At 35.1% G+C, this 24,461-nt stretch overlaps 1 pseudogene; it reads right to left on the reverse strand.

Moving 5' to 3' along the window:
* Positions 1-14,050: 14,050 nt before the first annotated feature.
* LOC149200702 (amino acid transporter AVT6A-like) lies at positions 14,051-15,339 on the reverse strand (annotated as a pseudogene).
* Positions 15,340-24,461: the final 9,122 nt, after the last annotated feature.

Consider the following 24,461-nt stretch of genomic DNA (forward strand, 5'->3'; position numbering starts at 1 on the left):
CAAATCTCCCATGATGACCTGATTATTGACTCGTTTAGTAGAGCGAGATTGTACAAAGTTCCACGTGTCATAGTTTTGACCTTAGGATCTGAAATGGATACATGGGAAACTATAGTCTGTCCTATTTCTATAACTTCTTATGAAATTTCAAACCGATGCTCAGAAAAAGAGTTATGACAATTTTCCCCAGGCCACCTGTTTGCGATGTAATTGGGGATCCTGCAAAAACCCTAACTTCCTTGGATCATATCTCCGAACATATAACGAGACAAGATCTGAAATTTTGACCAACGGTTCAGAGTGATTTAGGTTCAAATGGGGTTTTTTGTTTGCTTATGAAACATCACAGGAAAAAATTATAGCAAAAATTCCACGATGACTTGCTTGGAGCAGAAAAACCCTAGAATCCAAGCTATGATACCAAATGTTATGAAACCAGCTCACAAAAAGATAGAAAAGAAAGATAAATGCCTTAGAATTCAACCTCTTCGAGGGGGAAACCTCCTTTACATTACACAAATGAACAATTCTTTGATGATACAAATGACAAAACCTCATTTCTATATATATGAGTCTAAGGGGTCACAATATAACCAAAGCCGACCTAACAATAATAATATAAGGGCACAAAAATAACAATAGTGGGCTTGTATGGTGCACAATAATAACAATACGAGGACAATAGGGGAACTACAATAACAATAAGGGATACAATGAAAATAGTAATGGGGGAATCACTAGTATTATAGGGACCTAACATTGATGGCTCACTTGACAAACTCAAATCCAGGCTTGTGGCAAAGGGTTTTGCAAAGAAGGAAGGGGTCAACTATGAGGAGACTTTTTCCCCCATAGAAAAATGGGCTACCATCCTGACACTATTTTCCTTGGTAGCTCATAATGGTTGGAAAGTCCATCAAATGGATGTAAAAACTGCTTTCTTGAATGGAGATCTGAAAGAGAATGTTTTTATGTCCCAACCAAAAGGATGTGTTGTGAAGGGCCAAGAAAACAAGGTACACAAGCTTGTGAAATCCTTGTATGGCCTATAGAAAGCCCTGTGAGCCTAGTATGAAAAGTTAACTGAGCATCTTCCGAAACTCAACTTCAAACATTATTATCTTGATGATGCAACTTTTTTTAAGAAAGTTGGAAAAATAGTTGTATATCTTGTGTTTTATGTATGATAATTTGATGACATGGAACAATGAGAGCTACATTGCATCCATAAAGAATGAATTGAGGAAAGGTTTTGAAATGATTGAATTGGGATATGTTCACTACTATCTTGGTATTGAAGTAACTCAACATATGAAGTTTATATTCCTCTCTCAGAAGAAGCACATTGGAGATCTATTGAACATGTTTCGAATGCTTGACTGCAATCTTTTAACTACTCCATTGGAACAGAACTTGAAGCTCACATCCATTGAAGGAAAAGAATTTGAGGATGCAACAAAATATAGACAACTTGTAGGAAGTCTCAACTAATGTGCATTATGTATAGTTAGATAACCCATGGTTAAATACATTTATAAACTTTTAAATTTTTTTGATAGAAACATCTAAATCTCTATCATACTTCTATGCTGGAATTAAAATGAAAAAACTAAACCGATGATATATTTTATCACGGAAATTAATATTGAAATATGAAATTCATATTTATATAAACTATATTTCTATTTAGTAATCAATTTTATTTATATTAAAAAATTATATTTTGTATTCTTAAATTTAAAATCCTCAAATTCCACAAAAATACTTTTCCGAAGTATAAGAATATGGAATCACAGATACAAATTTTGGAATTTTGGAGGGTTGGTTAGTGAGAAGTTGCACAACTGGGATGATAAGTATGAATGAGTTTTACTTTGTTGTGTCCTTGTCATCATCCTTGGATATATGTTACTCTAGTTGAGCAACTCTAAAGCTTAAATCATTGATTAGTTTATCATTTGATTTAACTTCTACATCTCATTCTTCATTTTGTCTACTACTCGTCCTTTCCATATGCCATGACCATCACATGTTGCATCACACTATATGATTTCACCCCCTATATCTTGTTTTCCATTCGCTCGAACTGTCTCTGAGGAGGGGAGATCCAAGCCCTTGAGTTCTTCACATGTATCCCTTTCACAATTTGCAGCACTGATGGTGCACTGGACAGTTTATATCCCTCCTTGAATCTCGCACAAACGAGTTCATGTCATACACAAAAACAATATATTAATATATCTTCACATTCTTAAACAACAGTTAATATTAATACTAATGTGTATTATAGGGTTGAAAATAAGAATATTTTCTATATATAAAGATGTGAAATATATATATGTAATATAAATAATATTATAAAGAACAAGCATAGATCCATGTTAATTCCAAATCTATGAAGTGTTGATAGGAATCAAATCTCTCTAGAAGCAAATATTTAATCAAATTCTATACTAGAAAAGAAATTTACACCTCCAAAAATTTGATCCCTCTAAACTTTTGATAGATTTGAAATTAAAATAGATATATATTGATTATAAAATTAAAATTGAAAGCTCCAAGGATTAGCTCAACTGGTCGAGTCCCCATTGTTAAGTACCTCGCCAATCGGTTGGTCACAGGGTCAATTCTCCTCGACACCCTTAGGGTTAGGCCTTGCTAGTCTGGCCGACAGGCTTTAAAAGATTCCCTTCAGGGTTGATCTGCCCAGATTTTCCGTGGATGTAGCAACCACTTAGTGTCTGTGAACCACTTGTAAAAGGAAAAATAAAAAAATAAAAAATAAAACATATATTAAAATTCACTTTACTTTCATAATTAAAAAAAAAATTAACATGCACATCGTTACCCATTCCCACTCCTTTGGAAAGTGAGTGAGAAAATACATAGATGTCTTTACGAGTTTAGGCTTATGTGATGTGAGCAATTTCTATATAATACTTCTAGGTCCATCACATTTTGTTTGAATCACCTATTTTATTTTCTTTATAAAAAGTATGATTATAAATTTAATAATATATTAAAGAAAATCATAACCACTTTATCCCATATATTTAACATTATTATATATATCATATAATTGGTTTTTTATAGGTTAAGTTTATGTCTTGTTGGGATGGTGATTTTTGTAATGTCCCTTTCCAAGAAGATAAATTTTTCATTTCGATTTGGATAGAAAGAAACATAAAAAAAATAAAAATGAAAAAAATAAAAAAGTGAAATGAATAATTAATTTAAAAATAAAGGAGATAAAGAGAAAACCCATAATCTTTGATGACCCATGGTAATTTGGTGCCCATGGTATTTGGAGAAGGAAAATTATAAAATGGTGGATGGGAGTTCATTTGGTACATGAACCATTATTGATTGATATTTCGTTAATACTTCTAGGAGCTCTTATGGCTTAAGGTGAGAGGGAAAAATCATAATTGTATTTCCTAATTTCAGTGTTGAAATGTACACCTTAGTTAATGGTGGTTGGCTTTGGTGCTTAAAAGCACGGAAAGAGCTAACCAGCCATATATTGGGTATTTATTGCCTAAAGAGGAGCACACAATTTAACGGGATAACACGGGAGCGAGCAAATTCGACATTAAATAATATTTGCCCGTTCCCGTGTTATCGGGCTAAGTTGCGTGCTCCTCTTTGGGCATTAAATACCCAATATATGGATGGTTAGCTCCTTCCTAAAAGCACACCCTATCCAATTATTGTGTCACATGTTGTTAGTTGTGCTTTAGTGGGCCAAAAAAAATAGTGTAGGTTTGCTTTATTTTTTTAAAACAAATTTACTTTATGGTATATATTTATATGATAGTGAGTTGAAGTAGAAAAAGCTTAAACTATGTTTTCCACCTTTTCTGGTTTGTTATTAATAGAATTCAACTAACTAATATTTGTTAATTTTAGATGGATTAAATTATTATTTTTAATGCAAAAATGGATTTTGACTCTTAAATACCCCTCTAGCAAGTAGATTTGCAATGTTCACATCTTATTTATGCAATTCCATCAATCCAAAATAATTCCTGCTAAAATTTAGGCCAAAAATGCTTGTTTCCCTTCCCATTATTTTGAGTGGCCTTAAAAATACCAGTTTATAGCATGTTTAGACTTTGACATTTGAAGTATATATAAAAAAAATATAATATAAAATGCCATTTGTAGCAAAATGAAAGATGACATGATTGATGTATCATCAATTGAGATAGTTTGTAATTTTTGCATAGTTAATGACTAGATTTTTTTTGCTAGTTTATAGTCACAATCACCAATAATCTCCACATGAACATATACCAACTTTGAATTGGTGAAAGTATTTATTACCTCTCATGATGATAACTCGTACAACTATCTTAGAGATGAACTTTGTGGTAGTATGACAATCACCACACACACGAAGATTTTTAATGATTCTGAGAGGTGTCCCAATAGCTGTGTTGATCAACCCAAAAGCCATGGCAATCTTCTCACTATGGTAGCGAAGCAATTCTTCATTAAACTCCTCATATATATCATGAAAAACAAAGTTTGTATTAGGTACATACCCAACTGCCTTCTTTTTTCCATTTAATTTCACCAGATTTTCATATATCTCTTTTGTTTGTGGATGTGATTCATCTATTGTACCTAAAGAATGCAACTAACTTTTCACCTCAATCTAGCTTTGTCCTACTTTTTTTTCAATTCTCTAGATTCCATCATGTTACTCAACTTTTCTACACAATCCCATTGATTAAGTTATGCAGATATATTGGAAAGCAATACACATGTTGCATCATCTTTTGGTTCGAACCTAAGAATACACTTTGTTGCATACTTTCCTAGTACCAAGTTCCCGTAGATTCTAGAGGCACGAATCAATGTTCATTGTATCAAAACATTGTTTTCAAATGACATGAATTTAATAGCTTTCATTGCCTCATCAAAGTGCCTTGCATGAACAAGAAGGTTAACTATATAGGCATAATGTTCTACTCTTTGGAAGACAACATAGTCCTGAATCATTGAATCAAACAAGTGATGGTCTTCCTAAAGTATAAATATAACTTTAATATCTAATAATATAGTTTTTAGTTTTCATAGTAGATATAAATATTGTTGGTCATAACAAAAATAATAAATGATTCAATAACACCATCTTATTAGACATTATTAGTGCCACCGCCAGAGCTAGCCTGCACAAAATCCCCATAAGCCCACACAAAGACAACATACATATTTATATATTTGAGATTTCAAACTAAAGTATATGTATAGCTAGCGTAAATGTTTGATGGCATGATCTTAATTTATTTACTTTATTCCAAGAAACAAACACTTCATATTCAATATTCCAAGGGGAAATTTAAATAAACCTATAATTATGTGTTATCGTTGTGAAGGATCAAATCACGTTGCCCCTTTACCAGCCAAAATATGAACCTATCCACTTATGAAAAAGGTGTTGCTACCACAATGCTACATATATATATATATATTGGAAACATATGGAATACATAAACAAAAACAAATGATTAAAACCACTAAAATAGTCCATTTTCCTTGGAGTGTTTCTCAAATATCTTGGCTTAATAGCCAAATAAAATATATGGTGACAGAAAGATACAAAGAATATTTTCTACTTATTTTCACTAGGGAGGCAACCATTAAATATACAATACTAGAAATTATTTCTCTTGATATTTAAGAACAATATTATAATGCAATTAGGATCAATCATGGTCCATAATACAGTAACTTATATGGCAAGAAAATATTTCTGGAAAAATTATGGGAGAGAGCACATTCCTCCCAACCAACGAGTTGCACAATAGCACCTCCCCCCAAGCTCAAACTTCTTGCCTCCTCTATTTAATGATTAAGCTCTTGTCCCAAAAGAAGATAAAATCCAAAAGGTCCCAATATATTTTTCCTAACAAGGGACCTGCTTTTAAGGTCTACCAGGTTTTTTTACTTTACCTAGGATTTTTCTTTTCATTAGGAAAAAGTCTTTCCTTTTTCATCTTAAGCACACTTTTCTCTCCCATTGTTCTTTTCTTAACATGTTACCTAACATAGCATTTATTTCCATATAAGTTTATCTTTCAACCCAACACAATGTTTCTCTCCAATTATGTTGTTTCCCTTTCATCTTTCATCTTAAGAATTTGGGAAGGTCCACCATGTGGACTTAACCACTTATTAAATCCTATGATAACAAGAATTCTATATTACTCAAGAGCTCTTTCCCACAACATTTCCAAAAATAAAAGCATTTGTTTATCATAAAATTTATTTAAATAAATTTTTCAACTTAAGCCATGGGCGCATGGCCAACTAGTCAAACAATATTTACAATTAAATATAAAATAATCATGTTTGTAAAAGAAATTGAGGGAGGGGTATCACATCGACCCTAAGAAAATGTGAAGATTTTGATAAATTCTTTCAGATTAATCACATCATGAGTTGTTGGTTGACGTTTCAAACCATCTAATGTGGTTCCACCTCAGGGCAAAGGTGAAAGAGAATGTTTAAATAACAAGGATGCATCTGGTTCTAGAGTTAGTCGTTAGGAAATAGATGTTAGGAATTAGCCGTTAAAAATTAGTTGAATAAATTTATTATTATTTTGTTATGTTTTATTTTATTTTATTAATTATTGAATTCAAATTAGTTAGATTAATTTAATAATAATATAATAAGAATTGAATATTTGTAAATATATAATTAAAAATAAGCTTAATATATTTATCAAATGGTTATTATTAAAAAAAACATATTCAACAATTAGATTTAAATATTATTATATTGAAATATTGGATAATATTTTAATAGGGAGGTCGAAAAGATATATGTTGCAATATGAAAGTAAATGTAATAAATAAATAAATAAATTAGTTATTATTATATATATAGTAATTAAAAAAATTACGAAGAGAGAGAGGGGATCCAACTTCTACTTAATTCCAACCATCGTTCAATAGCGTGCTTTTCAATTTCGATGGCTTCTCGAAGCTTCCTATGATGGTAAGATTAATTTTAAGATTAATAGCGTGCTTTTCAATTTCAATGGCTTCCTATGATGGTAAGATTAATAGCGCACTTTCCAATTTCAATGGCTTCTTAAAGCTCCCTATGATGGAAGTGCATGGCGATGATCCGAGAATCCTCATTGTAGACATGGTGATTGGATTTCACTGCATGTTCAGCTAAAGCTGAGGAACGTGAGTGGTTGTGCATAATATCTGTTGCATGTTCTTAGATTCTCTGGTTAATGGAGTAACGAGTTTCCCCAATGTAGGGAATCCCACAAGAACATGGGATGCATGTTCAGCTAAAGCTGAGGAACGAGAGTGGTTGTGCATAATATCTGTTGCATGTTCTTAGATTCTCTGGTTAATGGAGTAACGAGTTTCCCCAATGTAGGGAATCCCACAAGAACATGGGATGGAGTAGACCGCTTTCACGTCTTTAGGGTTTACAGGGTCTTTGACGGATCTAAGAGAATTTCTAATGGTATTAAGGGAAGGGGTTTGAAGGTAACAGAGAATTTGTTCTATTTGAGAATATGATCTCCATTGTTCAACTTCCCTTTATATTTTTCTTTGTGACATAATATTTTTAATTTGGCTATTAATCCAAGACATTTGAGAAGCAGTGCAAAGATAATGGACAATTGTGGTGGTTTTAAGCATTTGTTTTTGTTTATGAATTTCATATGTTACCAAGATATACAACACCTTTTGAGTAAGGGGATAGATTCATATTTTGGTTGAAAAAGGAGGAAGGTGATTTGATCCTTCAGAACTATAACACTTAATGATGGGTTTATTTAGATTTCCCCGTGAAATATGGAATATGCATGTTTGTTTTTCAAAGAATAAAGTAAATAAATAAAGCTCAAACTTTTAGGCTAGCTGTTATTTAAGGTAAATAATCGGCGGGACTCTACTCCTCCTCCTGCTTCCAAGCCAACTACAAGTAGAACCAACGCTCATCTAGCAAAGGAGAAGAACGCATAAGCAACTACACGTAGAAAGGGGAGAGTGGTGTCGATTCCCGTTTATGATGCAGACACCGAATCACCATCTGTGTCTACGAAAGCAGTAAAGGTGGCAGCTCCTAGGATGGACCAGGGTGTTGCCGCTGTGAAAATACAGTCCACGTTCAGAGGGTTTTGTGTTTGGAATTCAAAGCCGTTGGAGGATTATAGGGCGTGTGAAGTCAGAAGCTGATGAAATAGGGAGGCGTATTTCAAAACAAACTCAGTTGATACGTGGAAATGAGTACGAGTCCCGAAAACTTGACCCCCAGATCCTGTCTCTGCTGCTCAGACTCGATGCAATTGACGTATTTATTTTGACTGACTTTAACCATTAATGCGGCATGAAACCTTAAATTATTACATGACATCATTTAACATTATATTTAACCAAATAATATATGCTCTTCTTTCTTTCTGTGCAGGGTGTGGAGTCATTTGTGCGGGAGTCAAGGAAGGCTGTATACCGTCTATTGTTTCAACTGGAAGAGACACTCGATGCCATAATCGCAGGAAAATCTATGACTATGGAGGGGCGCGGCCAACAGATAGATCATGAGCATACCCCTGAAATGGATTCTCATTCTCACTCTGACCGAAACAGTGGTACTCCTAAATTATCAGAAATACAACCGCAGATAGAAGAGGTTAGGAAAAGGGAAGAGAATTGCACGATCCATGCTGCAGATTACAACCACGCTCTCCTCCTTAGAAACAGCTCCAGTTCCAGTTCCAGCTCCAGCTCCAGCTCCGGCGAATGAACCAGTGCAGCACACAGGCGATGAAAGCATACAGTGTGATGCAGCATGTGATGGCCATGGCGATGGCATAGGGAAGGGACATGCAGCAGTAGACAAAATGGAGAATGATACAATCCAGAAGGTGTTGGCAGATCTCTACAGGAAAGTTGAATCAAATGATAAATTAATCAATGATTTAAGCTTTAGAGTTGCTCAACTTGAGCGACTGATATCCAAGGACGATGACAATGACACAGAGAAGTAAAACTCATTCATAATTATTATCATGGTTGTACAGCTTCCCACTAAATTTGTATTTAAACTCGTTTTCTGACGTGAGGATATTAAATTTAAGAATATATATTATTTTTTTTAACTAGCATTTGCACTAATGTTGCAAAGGAAACACAGTAAGGCATAAATGGACGAAAGCAAATAGAGCAAAAAATTTCTTTGATAAAGAATAAAAATATATTGAACACTGAAATCAATGCCCCATTTACTGGAACCACTTAGTAGACATTCCATATGTTTTCACTGACCTTGCAAGCCATTGTTGGCCATTTATGTCTGTTCTCATTTGGGCAAACTGGATTTTGTGCTCTTGTTTTCATTCAAGTAAATTAGAGTTTTTTGGGGAATGTTCAGTACTGCCGAAATGTTCCATTTGATATCCTAAACTGCATTCTGATACTAGATTTTGTGTATGTGAGAGAATTATGTCATTACAGGGTGCTCGAAAACCTTCATTTATGACTTTAGGAGGCAAAGAGAAATGTATTCTAGTTGAGTTGCTGGGATTTAGGCCTTCTTATTCATGTTTTGAAGAATCCCATCCCCAAACTGCTTCCTCTCTACGTAGAATTGTTTGGGTTGTATTGTGATTCTATGGGATTGATGCCGACCTCGCAGGCAATGCCCATCCCTAGTGAGTATAGAGGTATTTTTGGGTGGCATGATTGGAGGAATAGTACTGCAGACTCTAATTCTTATGTTTATCATGTATAGGACTAACTGGGACAGAGAGGTATTTACCTGTAATTCTAAATCTACTCTTTACTAGCATTCTTCCCGGGCTTCGTAATTTAGTATATTGCTGGTTTTACAATTATATGCAATTTGCTGTGCTACCTCTTCTTTCTCACTTGTAACTTGAATGTTGGTAGACCTTGTACTCTGTTTCTCTGGGTCTGTATGTGTATGCTTGTTTTTGTGTGCATGTGTGTACTCAATGGCTTGGAGTTCGACTGGTACTTATGCATTTCATGTAAGGTATGTATATTTCAAATGGGTCTATCTGTCTGTTGAAGTAGAGACATCAATGAATGGTGGAACTGAGTTGATGTCTCTACTTTAAATGGTTGAAATGAAAATACTTGGCAAAATGGACTAATTACTCTTACTCCGGTAGTCTGTATCAATGCAACTTTTGCAGGGCTAAAATGTGAAGGAAAGGAGGATGAAGATTGTGAGAAGTTATTGAAGAGCAATGGAATCATCACACGCAGCGGGATGCATTTTGGTGCACCTCAAACTTATGTGAGGTTGAGTATTATTGACAGAAACCAGACCTTCAATCTTCTGCTTGACAGACTCTCAACTATTCATGGATGATTAGTTGAATCGCTCAATCACTGATGCGAGATCAACTATATTCCTTTTCAATGTTTACAACTACAAATATAGTAGTATCTTTAACTAGAAGGCTGAGCAACCATGGTAGGATGATACAAGGCTTTACAAAAGTTTATCCACTCTTCACAATTCTACATGCAAATTCCCAAATGATGTTGAAAAATATACAATCTTTTGCCACATTCAAGAGCAGGGAGAGTCATTTTGTCAAGCTGCACTGACTTGTCTAGGCAATTGTTTAGTTCCCTCACTCATTATCTTCATGGAACCACCGTGTCCTTTTATTGTAGACTGACTTTTACAAATGCTGATTAATGGTTTTCTATTTTCCCTAGCATTACGTGAGTATCAAGTGATGTTGAAAAATATACAAATAGAAGGAAAACTTCACCATGTTTATGTGAATTTAAAGCACAGGACATATTTAAGTGTGAAAATTATTTTTGTTTGTTTGTAGGGTTTAATCTTTATCAGGCTCTAGGTTTAAATTTCTTGGTGAAGGGTTGAGGATTGAAACTCTCCTATGGAACATCCAGACTGGATCAAACATTAGATACTTTTAATGACAACATCACACAATTGAATAGATTATTCTTCCATCCAACATAAAGTTGAACCTGACTTGAAACTAGCCCAACCTAAACTCAACCTTCAACTTATAAAAATATAAATAACAAAATTCAGATAGCTAAGAAGAAAAGGACTACTATAGAGTGTGTAAATAAAAGGGTATTAAAACTCTATAAATTCTATTCAAATAGCGTCTACATTCTAACTTCAAATAGCAAAGTAGCATAATTAATCTGTTCACTTACCTTGGTATCGTTTCTTGCCTCTTGGTTGATTCTTCGGCTTTTACATTGTGTGGGGGCACATTCGTTGATGTCGTTCACCACATATACTGACTCGAACCTATGTCTTTAGACAGGTCTTTTCCAAACGAATCCAATCTCATGTTTCTTCCCAAATTGTTGGACAGATCTTCTTTGGATATAATCAATGTCATCTTTTTTTTTGCTAAATTGTATTCTAATATCGTCTTTGAGCCCTCCAATACCATGTTCTTGATTAATGGAAACATCTTTGGCAAATGATTTCATGGGTTTGCTTTTCATAAATCTCGGAATTTTATCTCTCTAAATCTTGTGAATAGTCATATGCTTGTCTGAAAGATTAAGCCATGCATATCTACATATTAACCAATTCAGACTTTCAAACTTTAAAACTGTGGATGGCTAATAAGATCCAGTCTGATCACAATGCTTTGAATCTAATCAGATTTCCCTACAGACAAGCCACCTCTTCAGTCTTAAATAAGTGCCGAACATATCTTCTTTAGACAAATCCGATGTCATGTTTCTTCCTAGATTGCCTTACAGATCTTTTCTAGACAATCCAATGTCATGTTTCTTCATATTTCTTACCACACACAAGGCACCTCTATATATTTAAATAGATTCAGTGGGTAGTTATAAGTCAAGGAAAAGTGTGTTGAGCTCAGGATAAATAGTATTCAACCCTATTTTCGTAAATTTGGCCTTAAATCTAGTTTGAATTATGATGGAACTCAGAGTTCTGTTTATTGGAGGTGAACTTTGCCTGTGGAATTTATTTGTGGAGTTTTGGCTGATTATCTCTTTTCAAATAAACAATAAAAAAGAGTGGAACTTTTGACTCGTGGAGAAACAAAACTCACCAAAAATGAGGCGATATGAGTGCTGGATATCAAACATGGATCTCAATATAATTTCATTGCATCGACCTGGTTGTTAAGTTACCAATGAGGCGATATGAGTGCTGGATATCAAACATGGATCTCAATATAATTTCATTGCATCGACCTGGTTGTTAAGTTACCAATGATGTGATTCTGTACATGTTTCTCGTTTATTAGTAAATAATACATTTCTTCACCAACCTCGTTTTGTTGTCAATGAAACCATAATGTTTCTTGGAGAAATAATCTCTGTTACTTAGCTGAGATAAAATATTTAAACCCGGATTTGGCCACTTCAACAAAGTAAGTCATTTTCCCTTAATGTTATTGTATTCTCTAATTATCATTTGTTTTTGGTTTAATTTCTTTTCAGGTTGTTGCATTTGTCAACTAGGTTCGTTTGTTGAGAGGATTAGAAATACATCTTTATATTATCAGAGTATTGATTTAGACTTGTTTCTTCATTAAATTTTATTTATTTCTAAGCTAATTGGATCACTCACTAGTTTTTTTTTAAATGAAGTTCAGATTTGCTTCCTTTGGAGTATACCTTCCTACCTAGATCTAGATTGGCACTCTCTCCTCAGTCTCCCTATTTCAATTTTGAATTGATTTGGAACCCTTGTTTCAATAAAAAGACTTCATCGGATCTAATCCGTGGATCTTGGCATTCCCACTAAGATTTCACTGAATTTCTTTAAGGTCAGTTAGTTTTGTATTAGTTCTATTTTTTTTTACATTCATTCGTCTCTTACCTCACAACTTTTTAGCTTTGTTATTCTCTTCCATTACTAGCTTGCTTGAACCCAACATCTACTTTTCTTTACGATTTAGCCTATCACTGGCCACATTACACCTCTATCACTGCTCTTGCGGATCAAGATCTTATACTGTTCATAGTATCTAAAAGTAAAGGTCATGCAGGAAGTCGGATTGGGTAAGTAATGTTGATTCTTTTACAATTATATGCAATTTTCTGTGCTACCTCTTCTTTCCCACTTGTAACTTGAATGTTGACAGACCTTGTACTCTGTTTCTCTGGGTCTGTATGTGTATGCTTGTTTTTGTGTGCGTGTGTGTACTCAATGGCTTGGAGTTTGACTGGTACTTATGGTACTTATGCATGTCATGTGAGGTATGTATATTTCAAATGGGTCTATCTGTCTGTTGAAGTAGAGACATCAATGAATGGTGGAACTGAGTTGATGTCTCTACTCTAAATGGTTGAAATGAAAATACTTGGCAAAATGGACTAATTACTCTTACTCTGGCTGTCTGTATCAATGCAGCTTTTGCAGGGCTAAAATGTGAAGGAAAGGAGGATGAAGATTGTGAGAAGTTATTGAAGAGCAATGGAATCATCACACGTAGTGGGATGCATTTTGGTGCACCTCAAACTTATGTGAGGTTGACCTTCAATCTTCTGCTTGACAGGCTCTCAACTATTCATGGATGATTAGTTGAATCGCTCAATCATTGATGCGAGATCAACTATATTCCTTTTCAATGTTTACAACTACAAATATAATAGTATCTTTAACTAGAAGGCTGAGCGACCATGGCAGGATGATACAAGGCTTTACAAAATTTTATCCACTCTTCACAATTCTACAAGCAAATTCCCAAATCAACGTTCTTTTCGCGGTTCTGTTCTAAATAATCTTTATATGTATGTGCACCACGTGCTCCTCATATAAGATAATTCTCAAGATCGCGGAGGGCCTTCCTCCTTTTTGTTGAACAAAGAATTAATGTCACTCACTATAGCAATTGAACTTGAAACTACTGCCAGAAAAATCATGAACAATGCAATAAATATGTCCTTCCTGGTTGAGATTCCATGGGTGTCTCCGCAATTAAAAATAATTGAGGTTAGAAGTTACATACAAGCAAGGTTAAAGACGAAACCAGAAATGAAAAACAACTTTTTTTCTACCTGAGAGCAATGGAAGCTGGGAAGATGAACCCAATACAAACTGCTGTTGTGGGCCCTGTGAATTGAAATGCATCCTAGATACTTGGTATGAATGATGCCCCAAGGAAAATGATTCCAATTAACCCAACAGTGATCAAAATGAACCTCTTATTATCCAAAACAAGATGCTTTTTCACTGGAAAGACAAGCCCATCAAGATTAAGTCTTAGGGCAAAAAAAATGAGAGGAAAGACCAGCATCAAATGTACAACATAGGTCACATGAATAATGTCATTCAGCACAACACTGTAGGGAACTCCCAAGTTGGTGTCAAAATTGGCCAGGACATCATCCATGGTCTGGTCTCCAAATAGAAGAAAGCCAAAAAAGCTTGTACTTATGTATACAATTGAGCACAATGCCAATGATGTGCGAACAATGGGCTGCATTTCTGAAGGGTCCTCAAGTTCATTGTATATGGAATGAACTGCATGGCGCAAAGACATCACAATTCATTATAACATAATTTTAAATGAAAATTCAACTAATGAACTCTAAGATACTACACTGCAGGACCAGAGATGGAGAAAAATAATCCATACCATTGTAATGACAGATGTAAGCAGTCACAATAACTGGTACCACAGTGAAAAGCTTCAAGAACGAAGTAAAATCCACAATATCTGGTAACAATCTTGGTGCTTTGACGGTGCCACTGAACAACTTTACAATCGCAATACCAGCCGTAATCACAACAAATACAACAGCAAGTGCAACTGGTAATGCAGAAGTGAATTTCAAAGAATCTGCAAATTCATGGAAATGAACACATCAATATAGGCATCAAGATTTGAACATCACAACTCCTAAGGAATAACCCATGATCCACATCCTTGAATGTATATGCCATATGCCATTTCTAACAGGGCAACATGAAAAGTCAGACAAATCGTTAAGCAGATGCCATCAGTATGTGACATTCCCAAGATATGTTGAATCCCCTCATATAATTACAACAATTTCTAGACATTTAAATCCCTGAAAAGGCCCAAATGAAATATGATATATCTGAAAATCAGTGCTAAAAAATGCTTATAAGGATGAGCAAAGCAGACTTACCCACTGTCTTGAAAAACACCAACGGAGCTAAAATAAGGACTATGGTGAGAACTAGGATCAGAACACGTCCATTCCACCAATGAAATCAAAACTATTCTTCAAGTAAAACAACATGATGCACGCCATTTGATGATGTTCCAAATAGCACATCGCCTGCCCAAATCAAGAAAACAACTCCATCAGACATAGAGGTTTCTAATTCAAAGCCATATATAAGATAGGAATCATGCCCAAAGTAATATAAAAGTGGCACCAGATAATTGACCATTCAAACAAAAATGAAAGGAATCTAAGAAAAAAGAGACACTAATAAAGCATGTCAAGTCATGTATGCTTCATAGAACACTTCAACTTTGGTAAATAGAAACAAGTTGTTAGTGATTCAGCTTGCTAAACTGCTCACAATGCAAAAATTGGGTTGACGTTTCAATTCAAGCAGTACTTTTAAAATACTCTAGTTGTAACATACATGCTTAAATATTCCCACACGATATACTATTTATCCTTGGATATTATGCTCAAAACTGGGCTAATTCAGCCGGCAACCTAAAATGCATAACCTACAATGTTTAGATTGAATTACTTTTCAATTCATCTTATCTTGATTCCTTTCTAATAGAAGCCTGTAAAAAAAATATCAACGGACTGCTTCTAAATCAATGATTACAAATAGTTAAACTCTTCACAAGGTACGAGGGTCTCCCTCGATCTCCAACATATTAAACACGATGCAATTATGATCTAAAGTCAGATGAACAGAAACACACTCAAGTTCAAACACTGGATTTAGTGATTAAAAGCAAGGGACTATCACATATTTACCAAGATTCAACTTGGGAAATATCACTGAATAAAGGTAGTGATAAACTGGTAATTCACCTTATGTTGCATCCCTTTCCATAACCTTCCAACAAATTGGTCTGCTCAAACAGAAAATACTGATTATGATCGGTTGTTCTAACAACAAAGGGAGTGAGATTTTTTCAAAAGCCATCAGAAGCAGGAAACAAATAACAGAGGAGAAATAAATAATCGTTGTGATACCTCTTTTTTCTCACTTGTAACTTGAATGTTGGCAGACCTTGTACTCTGTTTCTCTGGGTCTGTATGTGTATGCTTGTTTTTGTGTGCATGTGTGTACTCAATGGCTTGGAGTTTGACTGGTACTTATGCATGTCATGTAAGGTATGTATATTTCAAATGGGTCTATCTGTCTGTTGAAGTAGAGAAATCAATGAATGGTGGAACTGAGTTGATGTCTCTACTTTAAATGGTTGAAATGAAAATACTTGGCAAAATGGACTAATTACTCTTACTCTGGCCGTCTGTATCAATGCAGCTTTTGTAGGGCTAAAATGTGAAGGAAAGGAGAATGAAGATTGTGAGGAGTTATTGAAGAGCAATGGAATCATCACACGCAGTGGGATGCATTTTGGTGCACCTCAAACTTATGTGAGGTTGAGTATTATTGATAGAAACCAGACCTTCAATCTTCTGCTTGACAGGCTCTCAACTTTTCATGGATGATTAGTTGAATCGCTCAATTATTGATGCGAGGTCAACTATATTCCTTTTCAATGTTTACAACTACAAATACAATAGTATCTTTAACTAGAAGGCCAAGCGACCATGGCAGGATGATACAAGGCTTTACAAAAGTTTATCCACTCTTCACAATTCTACAAGCAAATTCCCAAATCAGCGTTCTTTTCTCGGTTCTGTTCCAAATAATATTTATATGTATGTGCACCACCTGCTCCTCATAAAAAATCATTCTCAAGATCATGGAGGACCTTCCTCCTTTTTGTTAAACAAAGAATTAATGTCACTCACTATAGCAATTGAACTTGAAAATACTGCCAGAAAAATCATGAACAATGCAATAAATATGTCCTTCTTGGTTGAGATTCCATGGGTGTATCTGCAATTAAAAAATAATTGAGGTTAGAAGTTACATACAATCAAGGTGAAAGATGAAACGAGAAATGAAAAAAAACTTTTTTTCTACCTGAGAGCAATGGAAGCTGGGAAGATGAACCCAATACAAACTACTGCTGTGGCCCCTGTGAATTGAAATGCACCCCAGATTCTTGGTATGAATGATGCCCCAAGGAAAGCGATTCCAATTAATCCAGCATTGATCAAAATGAACCTCTTATTATCCAAGACAAGATGCTTTTTTGCTGGAAAGACAAGCCCATCAAGATTAAGTCTCAGGGCAAAAAAAATGAGAGGAAAGACCAGCATCAAATGTACAACATAGGTCACACGAACAATGTCATTCAGCACAACACTGTAGGGAACTCCCAAGTTGGTGTCAAAATTGGCCAGGACATCTATTATGAAACCAGCTCAAGAAAAGATAGAAAAGATAGATCAAAGCCTTAGAATTCAGCCTCTTCGAGGTGGCATCCTCCTTTACATTACATAAATGAACAATTCTTTGATTATTCAAATGAAAAAACATCCTTTCTATATATAGGAGTCTAAGGAGTCACAATATAATCCAGCTGACCTAACAATAATAATATAAAGCCACAAAAATAATAATAGAGGGATTCTATGGGGCACAACAGTAACAATATGGGGGTAATAGGGGCACAACAATATTAATAAGGGGTATAACTACAATAGTAATGGGGTAATCACTAGTATTATAGGGACCCAACAACATCATCCATGGTCTGGTCTCCAAATAGAAGAAAGCCAAAAAAGCTTGTACTTATGTATACAATTGAGCACAATGCCAATGATGTGCGAACAATGGGCTGCATTTCTGAAGGGTCCTAAAGTTCATTGTATATGTAATGAATTGCATGGCGCAAAGACATGACAATTTATTATAACATAATTTTAAATGCAAATTCAACTAATGAACTCTAAGATACTACACTGCAGGACCAGAAATGGAGGAAAACAATCCATACCATTGTAATGATAGATGTAAGCAGTCACAAAATCCACAATACCTGGTAAAATTCTTGGTGCTTTGATGGTGCCACTGAACAACTTTACAATCGCAATACCAGCCGTAATCATAACAAATACAACAACAAGTGCAACTGATAATGCAGAAGTGAATTTCAAAGAATCTGCAAATTCATGGAAATGAACACATCAATATAGGCATCAAGATTTGAACATCACAACTCCTAAGGAATAACCCATGATCCACATCCTTGAATGTATATTCCATATGCCATTTCTAACAGGGCAACATGAAAAGTCAGACAAATCGTTAACCAGATGCCATCAGTATGTGACATTCCCAAGATATGTTGAATCCCCTCATATAATTACAACAGTTTCTAGACATTTAAATCCCTGAAAAGGCCCAAATGAAATATGATATATCTGAAAATTAGTGCTAAAAAATGCTTATCAGGATGAGAAAAGCAGACTTACCCACTCTCTTGAAAGACACCAATGGAGCTAAAATAAGGACTATGGTGAGAACTAGGATCGGAACACGTCCATTCCACCAATGAAATCCAAACCATTCTTCAAGCATACCAGCATGATGCACGCCATTTGATGATATGGAAACTTTATAACATTCAAGAGGGAAATTCCATATACCTGCAAAGCAAGGTGACCAAAAGCACTCTTGACATCTTTCTGAGTAGCCCTAGGGCTCAATCTCAGAGTCTCATACTCCTCTCTCATCCCAGGGAAAGCAACAGAGGCCATCACTGCTACATTCCTCCTGCCTGCCGAATTTTTCTTCTCTCCATTTCCCAAGAACGAAGTCCCCTGAGCACCCATAAACCTTCCAACAGTGGTAGCCATGATCTGTAACAAAAATAGGATGATCCACAAACCTAGCTTGAATCCCCAGTGCAAAACAATCCTATCTAAATGTACAGAATGGGTGTACCAAAATCCAGTGAAATACTCAGAGCAGAGATTATTGCAAATGTGGGAAAGGTAAGAAAAGCCAATATCTCAAGTTTACCATCATAAGCTGAAAGGAATTCCAAGCGTCCGCGCCTAGCGCTCATAGTAGGCATTACAATGGCAGCTTTGGTTGTCTTCTCGTTGGCGTTTGCCACTGTGTTTCTCCAAAGAACAAAATACAGAGAAAAGATCGAAGAATGGGAGCAAGATTTTTTTGGCCCCATAGATTCATTTGCAAAGAACTCCGCATCGCCACCAATGGATTTAGGAACGAAAATGTTTTGGGCCAGGGGGATTTGGGAAGGTTCATATGAGGGTTCTCCCAGCAGTGGCCAAGAAATCGTAGTGAAATGCATAACAAAAGAGTTCGGAAAGAGTTCAGGGAGGGAATGAAGGGGTTCGTGGGACGCATGTAGCACTGGAGCCTGGTTCAACTGCGGGGATGGAGCTATTCATTGCTTATGACCCGATGCCAAATGGCAGCCTCAATAAACTCACAATTTTTGGGAACGAATTTGTAACCACTTTGAATCAACGGCTGAAATTTTTGCAATCGTTTAACATATAATTGTGTGGCTTATAAGGATGACAGGTGGGCAGAGAGGGGAGTTGATTTCAGAGGGAAATGCCTTACGGCGTAAATATAATTAAAAATCGATTACTAAATAGAAATATAGTCCATATAAATATGAAAATTTTATTTTAATATTAATTTGGGTAGTCAAATATATCATCACTTGAAAACAAAATAATATTTAGTTTTTTTCTTTTACTTCCAGGGTTGAAATAATAAGTATGATTGAAAACAAAATAATATTTAGTTTTTTTCTTTTACTTCCAGGATTGAAATAATAAGTATGATTGAAAGATGTTTCTTAATTTGGGAATACAATGCATCATAAATAAGTTTGATGGAAAAAAATGTTAATTTATGTAAAACGTTAAATGTTAAGAAAAAAACAATGGTAGAGAAAAGTGCGTTTAAACGTTAATAGACAAATTGTCCCTAACAGTCTTTAGTGGTTGAGGATGATGGAGAATCACTGGTGCTGCTACCAAACTTTAAAGTATGAAGGCCAGAGAGTACAATAGCACCCTGCGTTTCCTCTCGTGGTGGGAAATTTACCTTGGAGATTTTCTTTGTCTTCTTGGAATAAATCTTGAATTCCTTGGCAGAGACTTTTGTAACTGAAGGTGATTCTTCTTCTCTCGGTCTTTTCTTATTTTTCTCTCTAGGGGTAAGAGTCTCTGAAGTGGTTCTGGACAACACCTCTTCAGCCTCCTGGAATGTATTCTCTACCCAATCCTATTTATTCACATATTTCTCAATCTCTGGTCTCTGGGTATGTACAGCGGGGTTGTCTTCTATCCCAACCTTAGCTTAGAAATTATCTTAAAGGGGTCATAAGACCATGTGAAGCCCAGGGGAAAATTCATCTATTTTAGAAGGATTTATGCTTTCCCTTCTTGCTCTAATGTTACAAATAAATAACCCTATCCATGTTTTAATTATTTGCCTCATGTATTCCAAGGAAAATATGCTCATAGGAAGATATTTGGGCAGTTTATAGGGTGGTAGCTCAGAGCCATAAACCCTGATCTCTGTATAATTTTGGTATAAATACCAATCTCCTATCTTCACCTGCTCACTGAGATGCAACACCTTTTGAATATCCTCACCGATCTGGGAAATTCGCTGGCCACTGAGTAAACAAGTTGCTTGATATATGAACTCATCACTAAAATCTTTGAACTTGTACTCTTGTGAATGTTTTCTGATAATGGAGGTCCATCAGATTATGGACTGAGGCTCACCCTGCTGATTGAGTTTCTAAACTCCAAAAGGAAACCTGTCTGTATGGAAGAAAAGAAACATATGCATGAGAATGGAAGAGTATCTGAACATTCCTTCAGTTAGAAACTGAAGGAATTGTTCATGTATTACATCTGTAAGAAAGTGACCATAGTAAAAATTGACTGAAAGTCTGTGGAAAGGGTGGATAGAAAGCCTAAAATAGGCTCATCTACCCATTCATCTCAGAAATACCCAAGTATGCAAGACAAGACAGAGATGATCTGTTTGGTTCTTTGGGGGAAAATAGAAGAGGGATAAGGGGGGTTTTTCTTGGGCAATTGAGAATCCTCTGACAGAAAAACTTCAAAAATCCTTGCTCTTAGGGAAAAAGTGAGTTTTTGGTAAATTTCTTTGAGAGCAGCAATTTAGAAGGGAGTTTGGGATTCACTTTGTGGGACCTACAACATGTGGTTTATATTCTTAGGGGTAATGGTGAGAAGGATTTCACCATTAGGGGATATGATAGCTCTTTTTCTTGAGAGATAGGAGGCTTGGCATTTGAGGAAAAACTCTGGGAAATAATAAGATTGAGGGAAAATGAATAGGGGTAGTCTGGATTGCCAAAGCCCAATTTCATCTGATTGGTCTAGATAGGTGTCTCGAAACCAGTAGTGTAATTCAAAGAGGTCGAATTCACACTATCTTTCAGCGATTTTATAGTGTCTTTCGGCTAAGGGAATGTGGTCTAAATCCATAGAGGGAGGAAGCATCAGGTTTATCACAGTGACGTTAGTTTTGGTTTTGGGGGCCATTGTGATAACAGGGTAGAATTGTAGAGGATGACAATGTTAATTGCACGGGAAAAAGAACTTGCAAGTAATTTCTCTTGTCAGCAATGGATAGTAAACAAGGAAAAACATAGATTGGGTTGATGCCACTATGAGAGTATGAGAGTGAGGAAAGAACGTGATTGAGGGCGAGTGCGAAGATTTATAGGTTCGCAATGGAGTGGGACCATTGGCTAAAACGATTGTTTTGGGGGAGAATTTACTTTGCAACGAGAAAAAGACTGCAACGAAAGGAAGTGGTGAATGGGAGGGTGCAACAGTTAATTGATGAAATGACTCTACTATTTGTCAACAAAATGAGGTTGAAGGAAGAGAGGAAACGATTACATTTGATCCAACAAAAGAGTTGCTCTTTACATCATTTGAATTGGGATAATCACATTGAATATTTGTGGTCCCATTTTGTTGCATAGTAATTGGTTTTGTAGAGCATAAGCCTTAAGAAAATTCGAAGAAGGGGAAAAACACATCACCTATGCCATATTCCAATGCTTATGACAAAATTCTCAACCCTTTGGTATGTTTTTCAGAAGATTTCTATATACATAACATGAGTATAAAAGAAAAATATCTTTAATCTTGAGATTCATTCTAAGTTAATTGAAGCATTTTATGAATTCTATGTTAAATATGGATTTGTCACATTTCAAAAGGATGGAAAAATCAACTACACCCACCAGAAACACTACCTTCACAAATTGATAATACAAAATGTGGGAGACCCTAAATGTGGCCATGCACCTAATTTTCCAACATTTATACACTCTTAAAATGAAAATTAGTCAGCGTTATGAATAGGTGGATGATCCATGGTTAAATACATTTCTAAACTTTGAAAAGAATATGATAGAAACATCTAAATCTCTATCATACTTCTATGCTAGAATTAAAATGAAAACTAAACGAGTGATATATTCTATCACGGAAATTACGAAATTCATATTTATATAAATTATATTTTTATTTAGTAATCAATTTTATTTATGTTAAAAGAATATATTTTGTATTCTTAAATTTAAAATCCTCAAATTCCATAAAAACACTTTTGGGAGTGTAAGAATATGGAATCACAGATACAAAATTTGGAATTTTGGCGGGTTGGTTGGTGAGAGGTTCAATGGGATAATGAGTATGAATGAGTTTTACTTTTTTGTGTCTTTTTCATCGTCCTCGAATATATGTTACTCTAGTTGAGTAATTCGAAAGTTTAAATTGTTCATTAGATTATCATTTGATTTAACTTTTAACCAACACCTTCTCAAGTGTTTTATTCTTTATTTTTTCTACTACTCGTCCTTTTCATATGCCATGACCAGCACATGATGCATCACACTATATGATTTCACCCCCTATATGTTGTTTTTCATTCAGTCGAACTATCTGTGAGGAGGGGAGATCCAATCCCTTGAGTTCTTCACATGTATCCCATTCAGAATTTGCACCCTTTCCATATGCCATGACCATCACATGATGCATCACACTATATGATTTCACCCCTATATGTTGTTTTTCATTGGCTCAAAATATGTGTGAGGCGGGGAGATCCAAGCCCTTGAGTTACTCAAATGTATCCCTTTCAGAATTTGCAACATTGATGGTGCACTTATCTTAGTCCTCTGAATTTTCCATAACCTCTTCTTCCTTGTGTTCCATTTCTGATAACACATGAGTACCACTCTTTGGGTGAGAGTGAGAATGGGAATCTATTTCAAGGACATGCTTATGATGGTCTATCTCACCAACCCCTCCATAAACATAGAATTTTGTGCAATTATGGCATCCAGTGCAGCTAAAACACTAGAGTGTTTATATCCCTCCTTGACTCGCGCACAAACTAGTTCACATATCTTCATATTCTTAACAAAAGTTAATATTAGTATTAATATGTATTATAGGGTTTAAAATAAGAAGATTTTCTATATATAGATATGTGAAATTTATACATAATGTAAATAATATTATAAAGAACAAGCATAGATTTATGTTAATTCCAAATCTACGAAGTGTTGAGAGGAATCAAATCTCTCTAAAAGTAAATATTTTTTTCAAATTTTATACTAGGAAAAATATTTATACCTCCAAAATTTTGATCCCTCTAAACTTTTGATAGATTAGAAATAGATATATATTAATTATAAAATTAAAATTAAAAATAAAAACATATATTAAAATTTACTTTACTTTCATAATTCAGAAGAAAAAAAAACACACACATTCACATCACTACCCATTCCCACTCCTTTGGAAAGTGAGTGAGAAAATACACACATCTTTATGAGTTTAGGCACATTCTATAGTGGATCATGGCATCACGTTGAGACACATGGTTGAAAAGGTTTGGGAGGACAAACAAGAAGTATTTTGATGCTTTCTTGACTTCAAAAAAGCATTTGACACAGTCCATAGGGATAAGTTGTGGCGTAGAATGGAAGAACTTGAAATTCATGTGCATTATAGAGCTGCTGCCCATAGACTTTATGAAGAAGTGAAAGTCAAAATTAGAACCTCAGCAGGTATTTCAGAAAGCTTTAGAAGTGACACTAGAGTCAAGTAAGGTTACCCTCTATCCCCCACTCATTTTGGTCTATATATTGATAAATTGGAAGAGTGGCTAAATCTGCAAGGTTTAGATGGTGTTCGGTTTGGGGAGTTTGTGATAAAGCTTCTTTTATATGATGATGATATTGTATTGATTTCTAAATCAACCCATGGATTGGAAATGCACTTATATGCCCTTGAGCATTTTTGTATAGTAGTGGGGATGCAATT

Source organism: Pinus tabuliformis, chromosome 2_1 (assembly GCF_031772625.1).
Source record: "Pinus tabuliformis cultivar Carrire ecotype Pingquan chromosome 2_1, CPIR1, whole genome shotgun sequence".
Taxonomy (NCBI): Eukaryota; Viridiplantae; Streptophyta; class Pinopsida; order Pinales; family Pinaceae; genus Pinus; species Pinus tabuliformis.